The sequence below is a fragment of the Desmodus rotundus genome, chromosome 12 (genome assembly GCF_022682495.2).
Source record: "Desmodus rotundus isolate HL8 chromosome 12, HLdesRot8A.1, whole genome shotgun sequence".
Taxonomy (NCBI): Eukaryota; Metazoa; Chordata; class Mammalia; order Chiroptera; family Phyllostomidae; genus Desmodus; species Desmodus rotundus.
Genome location: NC_071398.1, coordinates 82,646,747 through 82,671,777, shown reverse-complemented (window position 1 = coordinate 82,671,777; position 25,031 = coordinate 82,646,747). Strand labels below are relative to the sequence as shown.

Here is a 25,031-nt window from a genome sequence, read left to right as displayed (position 1 = left end):
ACAAAGGCAAAGGACTCGATAACCTTCAGTGACAGCTTCTAGATGTCAACCACTCACATATCCAGCTTTGTTCCAGGCACTGCACCTTTTGTTGGGAATTCATTGGCCAATAGGACCAGTTTGTCACTCTCAACAAAACAGACTCTAGCAGGGATACAAGCGAGTGGAATATTATACAGCAGTGTAATGAAGACCATAGTAAAGGCATGCACAAAACTATCTCGTTAAGAAAGTTCTTTGAAATATTTTCCCATGATTCCTCTACCTAGGATAAAATTCATTTTATGATGGACTCTGAGAACACACCTATAATAATTGTCTGTTGGGGAAAAAAATTCTGAGATGGGATTTCTCTTTTGCTTTCCCCCCAAGTAGAGAAACACAGGTCCTCATTGTGGAGCCTTCTTGGCTCCTAAGAGACATGTGACTCTGATGCTGTCAACACAGAACTTAGAACTGCACCAGGCCGTCCATGCATCAGCTCTATCCACCGTGCCCCTCATAGTAGAGAGTAAAATCCCTCATCCAATGAAAAGGAAACTTGGCCGATTTCTCCTTGCAAAGAGCCTTTGAAGTTCAAAAGCACTGGAATTTACTTTCCAAAAAGTGGTAACATAAACTCTTTCTCACAGCATTTTACCATGCGAAATTCTTCTAACTGGCCCGTCAATACCACAACCTGTAACAGAGTCAGCCCGATTATTTTTCTAGAGGGCGTATCAAAAATGCCCCTCATGGGGTCTAGGATGAGCAGAGTAGGCCAGAAAAAATATGAAATGCAATTTAATATAGATTTTTAAATTACATAGTGATTTTTTTATTTTCTTAAAATGAAACAGCGGTTCTTGCATCTTTATAGTACATATTGTGCATATTGCTGCCTACTAAATAGTTTAATAAATGATGTGCTTTCTCTAGTTGTGAGAGAATTTTTGTAACTTTGATTTACATTTTTTAAAGTTAAGAATAAGGTAAAGTATTTTTGTATTATTTGCATTTTTTCCCATTCAATTATTTGCCTTGTTTTTTTGAGACTTTTACATTTTATCAACTGATGGCTGTTCTCCTTAATGTGTACATTTTCCCTGATGAAAGATGAGGGAAATACTAGCTAGACATTTCATCATCGGGACATTTGACTAGTTTGCTATTTTTAAGCTCCAAAGACTTTGCTTGGAGCTAAGTCTGTGCATAGCTTCACAAATACATTCTCACAATCTCGTGAAGAACACAGATCCTGAGTGTTTCCATTTTTTAAATGAAGGAACTGAGTCATGAGCTGAACATTTTTGTCTAGAGTGACAACTATTGGATTTACAGTTCATTGTAGCCCCTGTGGAGCATTAGCCTAAGGAGATTTCTCCTTCTTATAAAGCAAGAAGATGGCAAAAAGTAAGTAGCATTTCTGAACATTGACAAACCCTTCTTTTCTTAGAGACCAGGTACTTTTTTACTGCAGGTGCATTGGCATTATTCTTTGATTAATCAATGCTGGATAGGCCTCCTGGCTAATCTCATTAGCTAATAGTGCTTCTGGGTAATTAGCTTGATATGTGCAATTATCCTCAGATTTTAGGGCCTTTCCCCCCCCCCACTTTGATAGCATTGGTATGTATTTAATGCTTTGGAGTATTCTGGTCCTTTGAGAGGCTGAGCAAAATTTCCAAATCCTTTGAAATCAAGAGAGCACGACAGCCTACTTGGCAATGGAATTATCTGAGGTCCGTGCATTAAAACCTTTCTTAGTGCCAGCAGTTTCTCAAGCATGCACACATGCATGGACACATGCATAGACACACACACGCCACGTATACATACGGTCTAGCTAATGTAATCTGGAAGTACTTTGAGCACTTTCCATTTTGGCTAAAGTCATGAGTTTCATGATAAAAATTCTAACTAGGATTAGCCGAAAATACAAAAAAGCCAGAAAGAAATGTCTATATGATAGACAATGAAGACTTCTAGGTGGAAATAATATAAAACCTTTGCTCCTTTAAAGATCCATTGTCTTCTTTACAAAGAAGTGAGAGTTCTGGGCCATAGTCTCAATTCGACCACTATCTAGCCTCATGACTTTAGACAAACCTCTTTTGTACTGAACTTATATTATTTATAAAATGACAAAGACCATTCAATTAGTCAGTGTGTTTTAAGCTCCTGTTGTGAGCTGGGCTTGTACCAACCAAGGATACCACAAATGCATAAGATTCAGCCCATCAAGCTTTGTCTACCCAGATTGGATTGAATGATTTTCTCGATTCTTTCAAACTAGGCAGCTGTGTGATTCTACCATGAACCACTCTTCTCTTTTCCTATTTCACTTCCAAAACCCTTCAGAAAGCAAGGAGAGAACGTGAACACATTGGTAAGGCAGGCAGTACCAAGATGTTTAAATCCAGACAAAGTGAGTGGTGTTAACTCTATCCTCCAGGAGAAGAGTAGGAATGTCATGATCTTCCATTTTTTAATCTTCATCATTAACATCCTTAAAGCCATCCACGGTGATCCTGGAAAAAGGGATTAGGGATGGCTGAGTTTATGCAGTTTAAACCTTCAGTTGCTACCTGTGCCTCTGTTCCAGATCATTTCACTCCTCCTCTGATAGCAGCGCACTCAGCTGAACTTAGACCCAGACCATACATCTCTGGCTACAGAGTAATGACCCGTAGCTGCTATATCTAAGCCGTTTTATTTCATGGCAATCTTGCCTACACCAATGTTGTCAACTAAATAACCCCTATGGACATTAATGGAACCTTTGAAATTAATTGTCTTAGTATGGAAACTTATCATTTTTTGTTATTACCTAAACAATGCAGAGCTTGGCTTTTTTTTTTTCTTTGCATCCAGTTGCAAAATACCAAGACCTTAGTTATGTTCCAATTCTTGCCTCGATATGATTTTCTATGGTTTTTTCAGGGACAGAACCATCAACCATGACTCAAAGGAAATTTGCTGCTGAAATGCACCTTGTCCAGCCACTGATGGCCTGTCCCCAGGGTGCTGAAGGTCAGGAAAAGGAACGCTTACTGTCTCATCTGAGCCAAAGCTGGTTTACGTTAATGATTGATGCAACAGCAAATATACTGGATTTTATTTTCCGCTTTAACCTGCCTCAGTCATAATCTTAATAATGGGAAAAGAGGCTCTCATGATCTTTCTCAGAGGCCCTGTGTTTCTTCCCCTTTCAGACAACTGTTTCCCCATGAGAGCTTGAAAGAGACAGAAAGGGAGAATTCCATGATTTTATATCTCTTATGTCAAAAAGAAAGGCAGTGTTTGAATGCCTCCAAAGTGTGGGAAGTGACAATAAGTCAACTCATGTTTTTCTATTCTTTAGTTCTAGTCTAGCGAGGGATTCTTTTTTTCCCTAAAGTTAGTAAATGAGAGACATTGGATGGCTCTCTAAATAGCTAAGCACTGGAGCATTTATACTGTTATTATTATTTTTATGCATGCTATTTTCCCTTAGCAATAGCAAAGAAAATAAATAGTCTTTTCATTGCCAGTTCTATTTTTGTTGAGGGCTTCACTAGAAGATATATCTAATCATAATGAGCAGAGCATAAAGGATATTAAGGTTAAAAGAACTTATATTTTCCTTTATCCTCTCAACAATCTCCAGATGGATTTCCTAGGGGTTGCCTTCTAAATCTTCTTACACAGGGAGCTGTAAATCCCGAACCCAGCAAGCTTCTGGTTTGGCTGAACATAGCCTTTCATGTACAATATGTACAGCCTGAATAATGGCACAAAATTATTCAGAGGATAATTATAGCAATTGATCTTGAGATGTTTTGCAGCGCCCTTCATAGATCATTCTTCAAAGCCTTTTGGAGAAATGGTGTCTGTGGAGTCCTTCAGGGGCAGAAAGCTTCTCAGGTCTAATGTAAAGTAAATGACTTGCAAGAGTAGTAGTCACCTGAGAAGAAAGAGGGGGGCAATCCCAGGAGAACTTGGGTCAGAGGTCAGAGTCAGCTTACAGAACCGTATGATTCTGATGGTTCCTATGATTCTGATGGTTCAAGGTCAGATGACTATGACCTTGATCACCTTCTGAGATCACGGCCTCCATCTCATATATTCTAAGACATGTGAGCCTTTAATTATACAATTGCACCATACTTTCTGAAGATCTCTCCTGGGAGTTCTCTCACGTGACTTTGAACACCTCCTTATGAAGTGGGAGGGGTGATGAGCCATTAACACACTTTACAGATGAGGAAAATGATGATGAGTGGTCAGACAATTTTGCCAAGGTCACAGCTGTGGCAAGTGGTGGCCACCAGGAGAACAGGGTCTTCTGACCTTAAGTCCAGTGCACTCTGCTCCCTCATAACCCCCAGACAGGAAGAAAAGCTCCCTCTTGACTTTTCTGGGGAAACACCATAGGCCACACTGCTGATTAGCATCCCTCCTACAGAAAGCTGTGATATGAATTCCTATTGGTGGAATAGGATTCCTCCAATAGGGATTTTAGCACCCACACAGACACATCTCCTTTTTCCTTTATTTTTCTCAATGGTCCTGCCTGAGGCAGGAAACAGATGAGCAGCTGAGCAAGCATGCCTGTACTGGACGAAGAAATCAATAGAGACAGTTATTTCATGAGCGGCTCCACTAGGCACAGGAAATTCACGGCTTAGAGAGCCCACTGGTTGGAGGAGGGGGTTTCAGAGGAGGCGAGTGTTTTCTCTCTGGAAGACAGCCTGCTCACAAGGACGCCGGGCACATTCACCATCGGCCTACGGTGAAGGGGCTCCGCTCAGACACTTAGACTGTGCCATTTTAATTTTCCTATCCCTGACACCTATTATAATACCTGGTATTACAGCATTTCATATATAATTACATAAACATTTTAATATACATTGTATATTTTATAATGCATATGCACGTGATTTCATAAATATTTTATATTATATAATTATTATGTTTATTTTTAAAGTGAGCTGATTTTAATTGGGCTGATGGTGTGATTTCTGATGAATTTGCATGAGGCCTTGAGTAACTGGTAATTATGGCCTGAAAAACAGATTTGTGGTTGAAACAAAGAAACCATGGAAATAAAAAGATGACTGACTTAATCTGGTGAATTAATAGGAAAGAGAGATGGTTAGACTTGCATCCCCAAATCGTTAGCCAGTAATTAACCTCCCCCCACCTCCACTTTTTGCAGAACACTTTTTTTCCCTAGAGAATTCCAGTGGTGAATAACACAATCATCTTTTTGTTTTATAATTTGTGCATACTTACCTTAAATTACCATGGTTAGAATAATCAATTATTTCTCTGTCTTTGCAGGTGGGACTGAGTTTTCTTTAAATGTGATTGGACAAGCTGTGTGTATTTGTGTGTGTGTATGTCTGAGCTTCTCCATAGAGTGATAACCAAAGGTTGTACTTTTATGAAGCTTCATCCAAAACTTAAAATCTGAAATAACTGTTCTTTCCTTCTCTATTGAAGTGAAGACAATGCCCCTCATTGAGACTAGCAGCAGGTTTTGTGTGTGTGTGTGTTACAAGTATGGTGACATAGGAACAAGGGATTGCCATATTGCAACAGATCCCCTAACCAAGCAGCCTGAGATTCCACTCTCCATCTGTATCCTGAGGGCTGTGCTATGGAGCTACAATGTTATTTTCCTTGATTCCAACCCTCAAAGCAAAACATTCATCCCTTGTGCTCAGAGCTTGATATGGTTTTTTTAGTGACAAATGTGTTTAAGTTCTCCTTCAACCCATTTCCAAGTTAGGGCCGTAGATAATACTATTTTACGAACTTACGAGTTCAAATGAGCATTATCCACTTCAGAGTAGTTACTGTGAAAAGCTACATATTTTCCTATGATGCTACTAACTCATGCTGTAGCCAGAAGAATGCTGGATTGTTAGGCAATCAGGCTCCCAGGTGTGAGGCCATTGCTGATAAGGAAGTATGTCCTTCATCAAACTACTTCCCCTTTCCCAATTTAGTTTTCTCATTTGTAATGGGGGAGGATTGATGAGCCCTCAAATACATGCCAGCTCTAAAATTATGTGAATCTATGGCTTCTATGTCACAAAAACCTGGGGGGAATTTTGGAAATTGCTTTCTATCCCTTATGATGTGTTTTTTGCATTTCCTTGGTGGTTGAATTTTTATTTTTTTCCATTGAAAGCAAATTTGATTTGGAACAGCTTAAGATCATTAAGAGTTGAGGCTAGGGATTAAAGTGTTTGATCAAGCTGGTTATGAGCATTTTAGTTCTAAAATGAGCTGTGACCACAAACTAATAAGATTGGTTTTCTCAAGGTGTCATGTAAATGTACTTTGAGAGCCTAGCCCAAAGACAGGTTTCCCCTCAAATTTGAGTACCGACAGCTAAGAAAACTGCTTTGAAGGGAAAGATTCTTCCTTTGGCCAAGAACATTGTTGTGTATCAGGCCAACTTTAAAATAATCTCATCCCTTTTTAGACTTTTTTAGCTGTAGTTTGGATTTTTCAAGCCAGAGACAATTCTTATTATACTAACAGTAAGAAGCACTTGCTGTGTAAAGTAATTGTGTACCATTTCACTATCCAGTTATTCAGGGTCAGAAGAAGATGCTCCAGTCCCTTGTTCAATTTATTATCATTACTGATAATAATATTAGTTAAAATGTATTGACAGCTTTATCTAGGGTAAGTTAATTAGATACTTATCTCATGTATTTTCCCAGCTATAGGAGGTAAAATGCAGATGAAGAAACTGAGTCTCAGGGTGGCTAAGTAACTTGTCAAGAATCACAAAACTAGTAATTGGTGCAACAATGCTAAAAAGTTTCTCTAACTACAAAGTATAGGTTATAGATTTAGAAATTCCATTACTGGTGAAAAAATGATGGTTTCTTTATAATCGTGCTGTGCCACATCTTAATCTGTGTTGCTCCAAAATGTGGAGCCCGAGACAAAAACTTGCATGCAGGCTGTTTATTGGGGGGATAATATCCAGAGAAAAGGGAGTGAGGGAGTGGGAAGGGTGTGGCAGGGACGGAGGATTATCAGGTTGCTGCTGCAGGCAGTGACGGCTCAGTTCTGTGGTTCACTCCGGAAGCGTGCAGAATGCCTCCCGCCAAATGGACCCTACAGAGGCTTGACCTGCCAGCGCATGTTTCCAGTGGCTGAGGGTTGGCCCTGGTGGTGGCAGCTCTCTGAACTTCTGATGTCCACTGTGCACAGGGTGAGCAGGGTGCTCATGGAGCAGAATGAAGATGTGAGCAAGCTCTTCCTTGGAGTGGAAAGGGCAGAGTGAGGTGAGCCCACATTCTTATGGAACTGTCCAAGTTAGCTGTTCCCAGGTTACCTGCTCTGGTCTCCATAATATTCTACTGAAATTTCCTTTCTCCTACCCCTGAATGCCCTCCCTCAGTTTTCTATTGAAACTCTACTCATCCTTTAAGTCACTAACAAGATATCATGTCCTCTGTGAAGCCTCTCTGGCCCTGCCTCCTCCCCCTCTGACTTCCTACTACCATTAGGTTATAAGGCCATCAGATATTCTATTGATGTCCTGGAAATACTTGCTTACAGGCCTGTCTCCCTCATTAAATCTGATTTCCTTGAGTGCAGGGTTGCCCTTGTTCATTTCTATAACCCTAGCACAGAGCCAAGATATGCTAACATACTCTACACATTTTTATTAATGAAATACAAGAGCCGATGAATAGGCACTTTTCATGGTTTTGCAGATTTCAATTCTGACCTCTTTTTACCTTCATCTTCCCAGACTAAGATAGTAGAATCCTATCGTGCCCTTCCTTGGGCCTTCTTCAGACCTCTTCCACCTTGAGATGTGGCTTCCAGAACTTCCTAGAGTGTTCCAGGTAATGTTGCCCCATAGTTGTATGTGTCGAGGTGGTTCTGTTTTCCCTGCTTCTCCACCCAGCAGCAGCCACTTCTGCTTCATTCATTGCTGGCAATCGTTTTGATACCCTGCATTACAATGATTCATGAATAGGCTTCTCTCCTCTAATGGACTACAGACTCCCAAGGGGAAGGCAATTGTCTTATTCATCTTCCTGTTCCCACAAGAGAGAGAAGGTGTCACACTGAATGGTCAAGGACAGATAATGGTAACAATAATAAGGATAACTAACAATGATTAAGCACTTACCACATCCCTGTCTCTCTGAGCACTCTGCACAAATTTTCTCATACCATTTTCTCACTACAACCTTTCAGATGGTCCTGTTATTACCCCCATTTCACAGACAAGGAATCTGAGGCCCACAATGATTAAGAGACTTGCTTACGATTGTGCATGTAGCAAGTGACAGACTCAAGATTGAACTCGGTTCTCCCTGACCCTAACCGAAGTCTTTGCAACTACAAAATACTACCTGACCAGCTAAGGGCTCTTCTGAAAGGTAGAAGAGAGCACAGAAACCATCAAGCACAACCAAGGGAAATTTAAAAAATTTGTTTAGATCATTGCTTCTCAGCCAGGAATGGTTTCGCCCCTCAGGGAGTATTTGGCAGCATCCAAAGACAGTTTTGGTTGTCACGGGTAGGGAGGAGGGAAAATGCTACTGGAGTCTGGTGGGTAGAGGCCAGGGACACTGCTACATATTCTACCTCGCACCACAAAGAACGATCTGGTCCAAACTGTCAATAGTAACGAGGTTTAGAAGCCCTGGTTTAAATGAAGAAATTGAGGAAGAAGGGGGAGAAGGAAATAGTCTAACAGAACACAGTGGCAGGGATGGGATGAGAACATGGGCCTTCTGCCTCTTCATCCCATCTCCTGCTCTGCCATGCCCTGAACGCGCACTGGCTCACGCTGACGTACGGTACAAACTGCATGTGAAATTGCTTTGTAAACTCTAATGTCCCACAAAGGTTGGATTCTCGTCATTGGCATTGTGTGTGTCCCCCCCCACTCCCCTCTGAGTTCCCCTTTAACTGACTCCTTGGGTCTTTCCTCAACCTTGCCTAATTTAGGTATTTTTTTCAGCCACTTCTTCTGTAGCAGAGCTCTGAATCCTCTCTCTTCTGTGCCATCCCTGCCCACTACCACCTGAAGTGATCACAGACAATTTTTTCATCTTATTTTTCTCTAACTTCCTTAGTGATTTTTAACATGGAGTGGCCTTTTTGGTTAGCCCCTTCTGGGCTTAGTAAGTGGCTTGGTTTCATTAAAAAAAAAAAGGATTTATTAACTTTGGTCATATTTATGATCCAATCAGGGAAAGTATTTTTTAACATCCTGCTTTTGACTTCTCTAAATGATATCGGTGCCTGACAAGAACTGCCATCTCTGGAGCTTAGTCAGATCCTCTTCAACTTACCTGTTCTCACCTGGTACTTAATGTTAGCATCTTCCATAGGTCTGACCCCTGCTGCATTTTTATTTATTATTATTTTTTTAATCCTTACCTGAGGGTATGTTTATTGATTTGAGAGAGAGAGAGAGAGAAAGGGAGAGCGAGAAAGAGAGAGAGAGAAAGAGAATGAGAGAGAGAATGAGAACAAAACATCTATGTCAGAGAGAAACATCGATCAGTTGCGTCCTGTATGCACTGTGACCAGGGAATGAAATCACAACCCTTTGGTGTATGGATGATGCTCCAACCAATTGAGCCACCCAGCCAGGTCCCTGCTGACCCGGATCCCGGCTCGCAGGAGGCCCGCAGGATCCTGTGTTGTGGCGGCAATAGACTGCCGAGTCCTGTGGAGGAAAAGGGACAGTGCGGCCACTCTCTCAAGAGGAGAGCGCCCTGACCCTTGCCTTGGCAGGCTTTCATTGCCTTTCTGGGTACATTACATTGAGGATGATCCTCATTTACAATGCACAGGTTCACTTTAGGTGGTTACCTTTTACAGACAACAAAGGACAGAATACTGCTAATTACTTCAAAGAGAAGGATGTTACAGCTCAAGGGGGAAAGTGGTTGAACTGGTTACACTCCATACTTGGGAGGTTTAGCACAGACTTTAGGAAGTCAAAGATACTCAGCAAACATTTGCTGCCTCAATTCAGGGTGAGGGAGTTTTAGCAAAAGCAAGTCTCATAGCAGTCTAGGTACCATGCAGGCCTGATTTCCCACTGGAGAACCTGTCCATGGACGTGGGTCCTGCCAGCCAACCTCGCTCCCCACTGGCTTTTCCAAGTGGGGGCTGGGTCACATTTCCCATGCCTGGAACAGTTCCCCATACTCTGCTGGACTTATAATCCTGATTCCAAGTCTCATCACAAACATTGCTGGTCTTTAGATGGACGATCGTACACATGATACCCTTTGTGGACCTCTATTCTTCTGCAGTCCTAATTCTCTTCTTAAGACTACTGTCCACCAGAATAGGTAGACTCAACATATCTTTCACGGTGAGGGTGTGAAAAGCCCTAAATACTCAGTTTGCGATTAGCTTTAGAGAGCCTCACTCAAATAACCTGGATCCCTGTGGTAATTTATAATAGATGTCTTATCCATAAATTCCTCTGTACCTTTTAAAATTTCTTTCTAACTACATTCAGTCTGTAAAGGATTAAAATCAATCAAACAAGAATGCAAGCAATCAATGATCTAAATAAGTGAATAAATAAGAACTCTGCAATTTACTGCCCGCTATGGGAAACAACAGAGCCATGGTAAATGCTCCAAAGTGCCAGCAAATGGGAGCAAAATTAACTGTTGCTCTGTTCTCAACTCAAGATACAGAGGGAGTAAAAATATCTCTGTGTTACTGTGTATGTATATATATTTAGGAGAGGGTGTGTGTGATATGAGAAAAGTGTGGAATGTGCACATTTTATTTCATTCCTTTTTCTCCTTTGCTTTCTCTCCCAGTTCTGCCAATGGGAGATTATTAAATACACAAGACAGTGTTCTCACCTAAAGAAATCAGCTGGTTTTGAGGAGGCGCAGGTTTGTAGCCTTTCATGCTGTATCTTCTATCATCCTGCAAACTGTAGCACTGATGTTGGTGGCAAAAACTGCTGCTTCAATGGACAAAATCCAAGCAGAGGGTGGAGGCGGGGGAGGGAGGTGGGTTCGGCTGGGGTGGGGTGGAGGGATGGGGAGAAAATGCAGACAACTGTAAGTGAATAACAATAAAAAAATGTCATAAAAAAAACAAAACAAAAAAACCTCTGCTGCTTCAAGACCCCAGGCAAACCACAAAGTACAACTGGCTCTCCTTATCCATGGGTTCTGCGTCCATGGGTTAAACCACCTGTGGGTTGAAAAGATTCCGGAAAAAAATGTCATGTTGTTGCTGATGTGTACTATGTAGATAGGCTTAGGGTAGTTGCTTCTGTACTGAACATACACAGACTTGTTTTTCTTGTCATTATTCCCCTAAGCAATACAGTATAAAAACTGTTCATACAGCATTTACATTGTGTTTGGTATTATAAATAATCTAGTGGTGATTTAAGGTATAGGGGGGGATGTGACTAGGTTATATGCAAATACTGCACAATTTTATATTTGAGACTTGATCATCCTTAGATTCTGGTATCCTTGGGGGCCCTGAATCCAATCCCCCACAGACACCAAGGGCTGGTCCTACAATTTCCCTGAGTTCCTGTTCTGTATGCTTTTTTTCTGTCTGTCCGATATTACAGAAGAAAACAAATTTTGAACACCATTGGTGGCTTGACTCCTGCAGGTGGCCACCATGCCCATCGGAAAGACCTGAGTTGTCCTCAGCTGCAAAGACCCCAAGTTCCCCCCTTTTTCAGGGTCTTTATGCAGTATCTTGCAAATGCTCATTAGAGTTCTATTTGGATCTAGAACAAAGGACAAGTAAGAGTCAGAAGAGAGTAACTTTGCATTGAAGCTGTACTCCAAGCTTTGATGCTAATTGAATTCACCATCTTTCATATTTTTGTCATAATTAGATACTGCCAAAAAATTCAGGCTCTGTTGGTTACTTAGCAGCTCGTTTCAGGCTTCTCATTATGAACTGCTGTGCAGTTTTTCTTACCAATTTGTTCTGCCTCTGCCACTCTTTCTTCCAAATGCCATTGGGAACCCCTGTTCCAAAGTAAACAAATCCTCTGTATCCAGTTTTTCCACACTGTTTCCCTCCTCCCTGGCTTTAGTGGATCCTGGCAATCACTCAGGAGCAGTATGGTCTAGTGTGGGTGCTAGGAGCTCAGTTTCTGTGTGCAAATCCTAGTGCTGACACTCACTGCGTATGTCACCATGGGCCAGGTACTGACATTTTCTTAGCCTCAGTTTCTACATCCATAAATGGGAGAAGGAAAATCCTCCCTTGGGAATTATATGGATTAAATGAATGTATGTATGAAGCACTTAGAATGGTCCCTATCACATTAGAATACTTTACATTTTTATTTATTGATTTTAGAGAGAGTGAGGAAGGGATGGAGGAAGAGAGAGAGAGAGAAAAAAACATCAATTTGTTGTTTCACTTATTTATGCATTCACTGGTTGCTTCTTGTATGTGTCCTCACCTGGGATCAAACCTACAACCTTGGCGTATTAGGATAATGTTTTAACCAACTGCACGACCTGGCCAGGGCTAGATGACTTTAATAAACAATAGTATTTAGTCAGTCCAGCTAGCATTGCCTGCATTCCACACACTTCAGTATTGTTTTGTTGGATGTTCTCAACATCCTTTTGTTACAGAGCAGGGCGGGGGTGGGGGTGGTTCACGATAAATTATTACAGAAAGGTCCCCCCCACACACACACACCTGCTAGGTTCGCAATGCCCGCCGCCAGAGGAAAGACGTCTCTCAATGCCAGAGACTGGTGAAAAGGAACGGAATTATTTATTTAAAAGTTACACAGACTTAGAGTAATGACTTAATGTCTTCATTAATATACTAAAGTCCTCTAGAATACCCACAGATGCACAGTCCTTCCCTCTCCCTCTGCCCAGTCCGGGGTACCTTATCTCAGGAAAACAAGTAGAAGTCCGTGATTCAGGCTCCCGGCACCATCAGCTCTGTGGCTGCCGCAATCTCCAGTTAATCCAAAGCCATGTGGCACTTTCTCATGGCCCACCAGCAAGAGTCCATTCTCCCCTTTTCTTCCCGGCAAAGTCTCTCCTGCTGCCTAAGCTGCGTGGCAAAAAGAAGCAGTCCAAAACCACATGGTCCTCCCTATTCTCCTTCAGAACCGCGTGGTCCTTCCTATTTACTTCATCAGAACCGCATGGACCTCTACCTATCTACTTGCTTCAGAACCTCGTGGTTCTCTCTCTCTCTATGGCTGCCGCGCCTAGGTTTTAATCCCAGTGTCCATCTTCCCTTGCAGCCCCATTTCCGACTCCTCCTACAGTCAGTTACACCTGCCATCATCCCCGTATTCTTCCAGCTTTACTGGGCTGCCATAGTAAGTCTGGGCAGGTGTGGCCCCATGGTGTGGAGCCAATCATCTCCAAGCTCTCACGCAGGCCCTGTAACCAGGGGGAGTTGCTTCCCAGTCCCATCTTGGGTGGAAGTCACTCCCATCTCCCTGGCTCAAAGCAGGGCCACAGCTATTTAACATTTCCATGAAACCAGTTAAAGGTTATAGATATGTTAAATGACTGTGCCAGGGGTTAGCTGCAAAGCTCTTGCTACCCAAAACAGCTTTGAATGGCCCTGTTCCATGTGTCCCATCCCCCCTGGCTCAGGCTTGTGGGGGTGAGGACATCCTATATACATTGTTCTAATATTTCCTGGACACCTTGAGCTCTGGACCCCATTACAAATCCCTTCTTGGGGCCCCCCTCTTGGCTGCACCCTGCTTCACTTTCAATGGCGCATTTCCTTCTCCAAGCCATTACTCCTTCAGTCTCATGTAAGAAATACCTCTTGCTATGAGACTGACTCATCCTTGCAGGAATTACCACTCTTTACTCTGCTCGTCCTTGCTATAACCTCACATTTATCTGGAACTTCTGCATCATCTCACAAGACTTCAATTTCAAGTCCCACTTTCATATTGTGTGACACCTATGATGGGATGACTTGTTCATTCTCCTGAAAAAAAAAACCAAAACATCTGTGTATTGGTTCATCTTCTCAGCATCAATACCTCAGACAGTCAACTCCTGAACAATGCTGGAGGTAAGGGCAAATCTTGATCTACCCATTTGCTGTGAATTGGTATTAAATGCTTCATTTTGCAACTGAAGAGACAAGTGTAGTTAAAAAGGCTCAGGCTTTTGCTCAAGAGGACACAGCTAGTAAATGATTAAACCCATTTCCTGACTTTTAAGTCTAGGCACTTTGAACTGCTCTAGAGCTGCCTCAGAAGGCTTTCTGAAGTTTATGCATATTTGCTTGACATTTTAGTCCCCAGAAGAAGCACTTAATGTTGTCTGAAAGCTTGAAGATGTTGTTCTTTCTCTCTGTAGGTTATTTTCATATATAGTCATTTTTAGTTGTCAGATGTATAGCCTTCCATGAGAATTCTGTTAACTCTCCTTTTCCAGCATTTGGGGATATATCTATAATTCCATTTTTCTGTGCAAAGGGGCCCATTTTACCTGCAGCAGTAAAGAGGAAAAGGAAAATCCTTTACAGACTCAGCCAGCCACAGGGGGCTTCACAGCAGGTCTATTGTCATTCAAGGTACATCAATTGGCTAATGGAAACAAGAGACTAGGAATGAAGGACCCACTGAGAATGAGCTTGGAACTGAGAGCTTGCTGCTGGCTAGTCTGGTTGGATTTTTGTTTGTTTTCTGTTCAATGGAAGAGAGATGGGGATGGCAGATAGATCCTCCCACAGTCTCACAGGTGGCAAACACAAGGTCCACCAGCCGAATCGGGCCCACCCCCTTGTTTTATCCAGCCCAGCACCTTGTTTCTACCCGGCAGCAGCGCTGAGCTCTTGCTTAACTGTTAAGGAGTAGTTACATTTAAACAGTCCTAAAATTACATTCAGCCCTTTGAAGGCAACCTCCAGGCTGATGTGGACCCTGGTGAAAATGAGTTGGACACCCCTTGAGCTGGACAGAAAATGACCTGAAGTGTCTTCTAAGGAGGAATTTATGGTATCTCCACAGGTACAGGAAGCAGATGGATGGTTTGATCCTGGGCACAGAGCTGCAACCTTCTGAACAACCATTCATTGAAGATGATGGTGAGTATGGTTCAACACCACATCCTCACGTGTAAAGAACCAGACTAGAGGACAGAAGTGTTTATTTCACGAAGACATGAACCTATGGAAGTGAGGCTCTAAGACAGCTACCTTCCTACTACAATTAAACAAATCGATTTAATTACAATTTATTATTTATTGAAGACCTACTCTGTATATGTACTGGGAAACACTGAACTTAACAAAAAACCAGCTACTACCCTTAGAGAGTTTACAATTTATTTTTAGTCAGAGAGGAAACCAAGCTGCAAACAACAATGGTGGTTTCACTTAACCTTCCAGTGGGTTCAGGGGATGCTCATATATAATAAAATTTAAACTACCTTCCTATGTATCATTTAATCTTATGAAATGTTACTTCAGAGATGAGAGTCATTTGAGGTCATATTTTTTCCCCTTTATGTGAGATGATCAGCACTGTTCTTGTTGACTACTAAAGGCAGACTCATTACGATTCAATACTCCTATTGTAAGAAAGAAAAATAATTCACAGAAGACTATATAGCAAGTACCTTTTAAAGTTATTTCTATGAGTCATGTAGAAAATTGGGGCTCATAGGAGAACCAGGCAAACATCCGGGACACTGAGAAAGTGTCCATTTGGGGTTCATGTATTTAGATGGATGGGAATAGATGGCAGAAAGGTAGAGTAATTCAACAGTAAGAAAGTTTTAGTGTGTCCAATATTAGAGTCAACTGTCTGGGGAGATGGTGAATGGCTCATCACTAAAAGTATTCAAGGAAAACTGCTTTCAGGGATGATGAAGATGAGGCCTCTTTTGGGATAAGAGTGCTGATTATTTGTCTGTAAGCTCCTTTCATATCTTATGATCTCTGATGTCAGTAAAGGGTCCCCAAAAGCAGCGGTTACTTAGATTTCACCCCTTTCCTCCTCTCCAGTCACCGTTCTGAAAGCCTTTGAGAGGTTTCCATACAGGAGCAGGTGCAGACTAGAGGAGAAAGAAATATTATTTCGCAGCAACTCGTGCTCCATCAAAACATAGGCCTAGTGAAATGACGGCAGGCATCAGTAATGGCCAAAGCACCCGCCTTATTTATAGGTTCGAGGGAAAGATAAATACTGTACATGTACATTCCAATTAAGACCAAGGCTTCCCAGCATGCATAGCTCTGCATCTCATTTCCCCTGTCACTTAGGCCACGGCTCTCATATTTTCTGAGTTGTTCTTAGAGTTATTGGTAATGCTGTGCTGAAGAAAATGGATGGAGTCCCAAGTTGGCTGCAGGGCACAGGAATTTGATCAGCCACACAGCTGGAGCCTGTATTCAAAAACTTCACCGGTGCATTTGCTCTTGTCTTCACTTGCTGACCAGAGCATTTAGACCAATGGTGGTGATATAGGATTTAGGATCACCTGTGAAGGGGCCCCCAATCCACTATGGTATAATGGTGGGTGGTGAAGAGGAAAGAGCCCCATGGAAATCTCCCTTCTCAATTCCATTCATGTCCACTAAACACATGTGGGGTTAGGAGGAGAGGTATGGTTTCCATCAGGCGCATTTCTAAGATAGATTTCTGAATTGCATAAAGCTAATGCTCCTTTTACAGTCTCCCCTATCCATTACATAATGAAAAAAATAAAGCACATTCCATGAACGTATGACTAATGGCCCTTAGAGAAAGTTCAATCCTAGCTTTGATCCTTGGGTGGTGAGGACATCATAATCTAATGTAGCTAATCATGTCAAAGGCACAATCAATAAGCATACACTGATCTCACAGTATAATTAAGTCTCCATAAGTTCACTTTTAGACCAAATCAATCAACAGTAGTCAATCTGATCAGGAATTCACAATATCATTAACTTTAAAATATCAAGATTTATTTTCAAAATATTATCGTATTATTAAAAAAGCTATATGTTATTAGTTCCTTAGAATGCCCTTATATAAATACACTGCAGTAAAATTTAGGGCCTTTCCTTGGCAACAGTATGACTTATCACTGTAGATAAACAAAACTATTTTCTCCTTTGTACATATTTCTAGGTGTGTCATCTTTCACTCTGAAGCTACTTCAGGTTGTCCCAGAATGGGTAGACATAGTGAGCAAGGACTGGGCATAGATTTGGTTTGCTGTTGGTAGCTTCCTTTGTCCAAGGTCCAGAGCCAAGGGAAAAAATAGTAACGTAGGAAAACATGAGACTAAACTGAGGGTGGAGTATGGTCTTCTTCTCATGATTTTTCACTTGAGTCCCAAGTGAAAACTTGTCTGAATAATTAGCTGATTTTTCTTCTAACCTTTTTGTTAATAAACCAGCCAGGGCCAGATGTCTGCCTGGCTGTGTGCATGCATGCATGTGTGTGACTGTGTCTGTACACGTGCATGCAGGCTGTCTGTCCTCATGACTAAGAGACATTAATTGAGGAGTACCTTTGTTCTCAGTGGATGTAGTGAATCTGACAGTGTAAATCTCAACCCAACAGACTGTGTTCATATTTGCAATGCACCACTTTTTACTCTCTAAGATTCCTTTGGATAATTGCAGAAGCTTAGGAACACATCTTGGGAGGCATCAGCGTGGGGTAGGGTGAAGAGAGGAAATTAATATGCATATTACTACTATATAACTGACTATATAACTGACAGAGACCAAGACACTTCACATATTTGGTATCATTTTTTATAATGTGAATAATTATACCTATCTCTCAATATAGCAATTTTCATTCATAGTTTATTGACAAGGTTACTGAAAGTCAGGAAATTAAATAACTTCTTTAATATCATATGATTAGTAAGTGGCAATTGGGGATTTATTTAAACCTCTGGAAACCAGAAGTATGAGTCTGAGTTTATCAGAGAGATCTCATGGATAACTTGGTAAGGTGAGAGCTGCAAGAGCTCATGACCAATGTTTAACACGGGGTCTCATATAGTAGGAGGCCAAAAATACTGTTAAATGAATGAGTTATAAATCCAGGGTAATGAACCTACTTACAACAGAATGAGGGAGCAATGTGGTGTCAGGGCTAAACCTAGGTGAGGTGCTTAGGTTTCAACCCAGGTAGCAAGCAGTAGTCAAATAATGATGATTGGATTCTGCAGACCAGGTTAGAGGTGTGGAAAATCAGTCTAGTAGTGAAATAAGCAAATAATTTAATTCTGAATATGTTAGGTTCAATTCCGAGTCAACTGATACCTATTGAGCAGCTGTCACTGCAACCACAAACACAGATTCAGCTGCCCGCTGCAGCATCAAACTTGTGAGACAGGTACTGGAGCAAAAGGAAAGGTTTATTCAGGTGCCATGACCTGGGAGAATGGTGGACTCAAAGATCATCTCCCCCTCCTGCTCAAGCCTGTGGTTCTTATAGGAATAGGGAGGGGAGGGCTTTTTTTCTGTCCAATTATCTTACTAGCTTTTGGCATGCTCTGGCCCTATCCATTCAGTTCTAGCCGTTGGCAGGCTCAGTGTAAGAACATTTGCCTGAGTCATCTTGGCCAGAGGAGGAGACTCCTTGACTCTCCCTGACTGTTTATGGTATTAGGGTCAGTGGTGAAAGGGAGCTACAGGACCCCACTAAGAAGCATGGAAATATTACTTTCCTCAGCCCAGCTCCTGACACTGGGTACTGCACCTGCACATCAGGAGTCTGCAGACCACCCCTGGATCCTGGTGCATCCTCTGTGTAGCCCCCATGTGGCCCATCTATCTGAAGTGGTTTGCTGGACCTCACTCATCTTGCCACCTGCTGCTCACACTTAACTGTCTATGGGTAACATTGTGTGCTAGCTTCTTACTCCTGTATGTAGTTGTCATGTAATCTCATAGTACCTTTACAGCAGTCATTTTTCACGGTTGAGGAAACTGAGTTTCCTGAAGGTGTGCCTTTCTCTGTATCAGCGACTAATATGTGGTGAAGTCAGTGTCTGAACCCCAGTCTTCTGACCCACTCCAATGTTATATTAACCTTAGGAGCATAGTCCATTTTCAGTGAGCATCTTACTTGACCTGTCAACCATCTCTAGCATCATCACCTGGCTTCCAGGATGGTCCTCTCTTCTTGTTTTGCTTGTACTTCATTGACAACACTTTCTCAGTTTCCTCTTAGCCCACAGACTCCTGAACACTGGGGTATTCAGAGTTCAGTCTTTGCACCTCTTCTCTTTTCTCTTGACACTCATTTCCTTGATGTGCTTGTCTAGTCTAATCTTTTCAGTGACATCATGCCAACACCAAAATTTAGATTTCTAGCCCCGAGTGCCCTCCTGAACACTCTAAAGCTCTTTTTCAATGTTCAAAAAGCATCTCAAATTTTAGCTTTTTAATACAATACTCCTGATATGCCCCAGAACTTGATCACTCTTCTTGTATCTTACAACTTAGGTAACAGCAACTCCACCCTTCCAGTTGCTCAGACCCCAGACCACAGAATCATCTTCAGTGCTCTCATACAGTCTACGGTCAATCCATCAGCAAATTCTGTTGGCTGTGTCTTCAGAAAATGACTGTAATCTGACTACATTTTACCACTCCCACAGCTATCGTCTTGGCCCAATTCACTGTCAACTCTTGGATTATTGCAAGATACTTTTCTGTTCTGAATTGTACCTCCTTCAATCTATTGTGCTTATAGCAGCCAAAGTGACCTCATAAAAGGTTAAGTCCAAACATGTCACTCCTCAGCTCAAAGCCAATTTGCTCACCATAAAATGCAGTATTCGTAGAAGATTATACAACGCTCTATACAATCCAGCCTCATTAAGCACAAACTTCTACCCCAAAGACTTTGCCGTTGCCCTTTCCTCTGCTTGGAACACACTTCCACAGACATCTAGATCACTTCTTCTTCTCTTTTTTTTTAGGTCATTCTTAGCCATGCTATCTAAATCAGACACTGTCTTCACACATTCAACTTTTTATCTTTCTTCTCTATTTTTCTCCACAGTATTTATATCTGTCTGGCATATTCTATATTTAACTTACATACCTTTTAATTGTCTTCTCCCCCCTTTTAAGAGTAAGTGTAGCACAGGGACACACCTGCCAGAAATGGGGGAGGGTCTGGAGCTGCACATGTGCTCCCTGGCATGGCAGCCAGAAGAGGGGGAAAGGCAAATGTGGCCAACACTGGCCCTCATTGCTGGGAAGGCCGGACACTACTACTGGCCCTCGGCGCACATGGTATTCTGGGAGAGGACTTTGGATGTGGAGTGCACTGGAAAGCAGAAAAGGCAGTTGGTTCTTTCCCCTCCCCGGGACGGACGTGTGTGTATCAACAGTGACCAGTGCAGGCCTGTGAGTGGAGGCCTGGGGACACAGACTCCAAAAGATGCCTGAAGCTGGACAGAGACTGGAGACCAGCTAAACCACCTACGTTCATGATACCTTTGGATGGGAGACAAGGTTCCTGGAGCAACCTTGAACTGAGCTGGCAGAGGGTGACAGGGTGATTTTTCTTTGGGTGTTTTAGAGGGAACGGGCTTTGAGGCAGAAACTTGCTGTTATTTCCAAAGACCTTGGTGATAATAGTCAGCTGTGCATACATAGTCACTGGGAAAAGATTTTTGTTCTTGAATTATTTTCAGTTCTTGAACCTATGTAGTAGTTGTAAGGACAAATATTTAAATAGCTATTTTTGATGACATACTCTGACTTTTCCTTTCCCCTTAGTTTGTTACTCAGATATTTTAGGCAGAAAGTTGCCATTAAATAAAAGATCTCTTTCTTTTCCACTGAATTTGTCTTTGGAGATTTGTCTGGTAGGCAGCATCTCCAAAGCTGTATGATCCTCCCCCTACTGTTTGGGTTTGGTAACATGAGCACTAAGAATGAAGCAGGAAAGGACTTTTGCTATTTTGTTTGCCATTGTATCCCCAGAAAAGAGAATGGAACACAGTAGATATAAAAAAACAAAACAAAAACAAAAACATTGATTGAATGACTGGGAAGGAGGGAGCAAAAGCATTCAGCACAACAGGAAGAGGCATGGAGAATGACAATAGGCAGCAGCCTAAGCAGTTTCCAAGAGATGCTGAGGAGTATGTGCACCAACTTTCAACCTAATATATTCATGTATCAGGAAATTCCCCCAATATCCCAATGCGATATTCCTAGACCTCAGAGGAAAATGCATTAATTCTCAGAGACCTGACAGGTCATGGACCATGAAAGTACTTACAAACAGCTGCTTAAATACAAAACATAAGTATCGATTCTATTTCTTTTGTATGGCATGCAATCGCAAAATAAAAATGGGAAATTAAAAAAACCACTTTTGAGTATCTGTTTATGGATCCCCACCCGATAATGCCCTGTTATGGTGTCTGGCTGTTACCATACAGCCACACAGGATTCTGCTGCTTGCCACTAATAAACTCCAGAAGCAGAGAATTGGTGAAAAGGAAAAGGATTGTTTATTCAAATGCTATACAATTTTGGGAAGTATTATGGGCTTCCGCCTCAAAGCTCATTCCCTCTGAAACACCCAAAGGCAAATAATCCCTCCACCCCTAGCCAGCTTAGTTCAAGGATACACCTGGAATCCCTTCTCCCATTTAAAAATACTGTCCTTTGCAATACACAGGTGGCTATAGCATGATTACCCAGGTGGTTTGGTGGGTTTCTGGTCACAGTCAGCCTCCAGGCATCTTTTGGAGTCTGTGCACACTGGTGTCCTTCTCGTGGTGTACCCCCCTTTCCTCCAGCCACTACCCACTAGCCCAGCACTTGCGTTCATCCCTCAGACTGTCGGCTACCTGATGCATCTGTGTGCCTAGGCAAGCAGGGCCGTGCAGCACAGCATGCAGCTGCGGCTTTCTGTGAGGGAGGGGCACAGGGCTTGGCACTTGGCCATGCAGTCTCTAGAGCCTACTGGCCCAGGAATGCTCTGGCCCCCGATCCCTGACTGAGCTCCCAAGGAGAAGAAAAGAGAAAGAACTTCCACACATGCTCCATTTTTAAAGTTCCAGCCCAAAATCCCACATGTGCTAGAAGCCAGTAGGAGGGTCCTTTTCCTTTGTCCAAACACTCTACTAGACTGGCACGTGTACTGTTCATCCAGGCCAGACTCCATCACACTCATTTTAGCATCTCTGCTCCTCCTCTGGCCACCATGATCTGGGAGAGTTTCTAGCCGTGCAAGGACACAGTGGGGCTTTACCTGGTTACACATGTGTTGTGACCTTTTCAGCCCCACACAGGCTCTGTGCAAGCTACCTTGGGAGTTTATTGGTGGCAAGCAGCAGAACCCCACATGGCTGTACGGTAATGTTACCTTTACCTATACACACTCCCTGTTAAGGCACTCTCTATTTTTGGTAGAGAGCACAGCCTAGGAAAAATTGCGTGGATCCTGGAATCAGGGAGACTTGATTTCACATCGTGATCATACTACTTTCTAGCCACAAAGTCTTGGTCAATTTGCATGACCCTTCTGAGCTTCAGTGAAACTCATTTCCAGAATAGGCAAGATAAAGTATAGTTGGTAGGATAATTGTAAAGATTAAATTATATTATAACTATATACTATATATTTGATTGGCACTTAATACATGCTCCTTAAAATTTGATTGGCATTAAGTACTGTGGAATAATAGAAAAAATATGCATATACTGGTCTCTGCCCCTGATTCCTGATGCAGAGCTCCTAACACTCCTATAATTCCTTGGTGGTGAGAGCACTAGAGGTATCTTTTGTTCTAATACTTGGTTTTTGATGGTAGTTCCTGGCTCATAAATCCCTTGGAATGTGTTGGGTGATAGCAGTGTCTTTTATTTTAATGAGGAGACTCTAGGTGGATTCCTGGATGGGGGTGGTCACCAGGAAAAAAAGCAAGCCATAATTAGAAGCTTGGCATTTTTAGCTTGACCCCCAATTTTCCAGCAAGGGAAGAGGAGCCGAAATTGAGTTAATGATTGATCATGTCTACATGGTGAAGTCTTCCTAAAAGTCCCTATAGTCCAAGGCTGAGGGAGCTTCTGGGTTGGTAAAAACATGTAAGTGCTGGAGAGTGGTGGGCCCAGGGAAGAAATGGAAGCCCCTCCCCACATACCTTGCCCTATGCATTTCTTCCACCTGGAAGCCCATCTGTACCCTTTACCATATCCTTTTATAATAAATCAGTAAATTTAAGTAAATATTTTTCTAAGTTCTGTGAGTTGCTCTAGAAAATTGATTAAATCAAGGAGGGGTCATAAAAACCTCTGATTTACAGCCGATAGGTCAGAGCACAGGTGACAACATGGGTTGTGGTTGGCATCTGAAGTGGGATACAGTTTTGTGGAACCAAGCTATTAACCTGTGAGATCTGATGCTGTGTCTAAGTAGGTAGTGTCAGAACTAAATTGTAGGACACTCAGCTGGTGTCACAGAATTGTTCGTTGTGGGAGAACTCCCCATATAAGTGGTGTCAGAAGTATTGTGAATGGGGTAGTAGTGTGAGAGTAAAGGAGAAAAGAAAAAAGCAGGAGGGGTAGAGTGCAGGTTTTCTACAATCAAGTGTCAATGTATATAATGTATTATATAATGTATATGATATAAATCCAACTATTGTTAATATAATGAGAATGGTTTGTGTGACATTGATGTAACCTGGCAGCCAAGGAGAGTGGACTGGAATGCACATGTGTGAACAATGATGACTTCACTGTACTAGTCAGTGGGGGCAGTAGACTCTATTGAGTGAGCATGTGTACTGTGTGGCCATCGCATTCAAAGTGACTGAGCGAGTAGAGCAACAAATCTGCATCAAATTTTGCATAAAGCTTGAACATCCTCCATGGAAACTATTCAGATGATTCAAAAGGCCACAGCTATAGGCAACTGGTGATTGGCACCTTCATCATGACAACATGCCCACTCAGGCATCCTGCCTTGTGCAGAGTCTTTTGGCAAAATACTAAATCACCAACTGACTCAGCCACCACTACAGCCCAGATTGGTGTCCTGCAACTTCTGGCTTTTCCTAAACGTAAAAACACCTTCGAAGGGAAGAGATTTCAGATTGTTGATGAGATTCAGGAAAATATGATGGGGCAGCTGATGGCAATTGGGAGAAGTATGAGGTCCCAAGGTGCCTACTTTGAAGGGGGCTAAGGTGTCATTGTCCTATGTACAGTATTTCTTGTATCTTATGTCCTCTTCAATAAATGTCTCTTTTTCATATTACATGGCTTAATACTTTCAGGATAAAACATTATTTATATATATGTATATATATAAAAACATAATATACACACATATTTGTACATATACATATATATACATATATATTTGATTGGCACTTAATGCATACTTCTTAAAAGGGTTTAAGTTTTATGTGTAAGGAGAATAGGTGTTGACAAAAAAGCAGAGACTTATAGCTTAGTGTTGCTTCATTCTTTCCCATATGCATTTAACTAAGTGGGGTCCATGTCCTGAGAACACTCAGGTATACCATAGGAGCTGTCTTAAAGTATGCTGGAAGGCCTAACAATTCTACCTGAAATATGTATTGTAAATGATTTTTGATTGTCATCCAGGTACTGTTTTGTATTTTACAGAATCCTGACAATTTCAATGTCAGCTAAAATAAATTTTAATTAAGAATCTTACCAGGTGTATTGACCCTGGCAAATGGTTCTGATATATGCCTAGGTGTGATATTCTTGGGCTGTTTCATGATCAGCCCTCAAAACTCTGTGTACAGAGGTCCATTTCTGGGGAAAATATATAGGGAAAGGTTTCCCTCAGCAGGTCCTGATGCCAGTGGTATTACTGCCTCTGGGATCCCATCTGAGGTCTCTAAGCACCTCCATGAGAACAAAGACTGGTGTGGCCAATAGAAGCTTAAGAAATTTTACTCAATTTTGATGTCCATAGGTACCATGGGAGAAAGCAATGTGATCTGAAGTACAACTCAAGGAATACGATTTAAAACTTGTTTTTAAAAATGGTGACTTCTTTCATATCTCACATTGTTTTTAAATTT

At 41.9% G+C, this 25,031-nt stretch overlaps 1 long non-coding RNA gene across 2 annotated transcripts; it reads left to right on the top strand.

The window, feature by feature from the left end:
- Window positions 1–1,218: 1,218 nt before the first annotated feature.
- LOC123478646 (uncharacterized) lies at window positions 1,219–10,968 on the top strand. Of its 2 annotated transcripts, XR_008425878.1 has the most exons (4): window positions 1,219–1,392; window positions 7,204–7,277; window positions 7,751–7,847; window positions 10,812–10,968. It is a non-coding gene; the product is annotated as an uncharacterized lncRNA (long non-coding RNA). The 2 variants fall into 2 exon arrangements; XR_006653921.2 differs by lacking the exon at window positions 1,219–1,392 and having other exon boundaries at window positions 7,088–7,277.
- The last annotated feature ends 14,063 nt before the right edge of the window (window positions 10,969–25,031 follow it).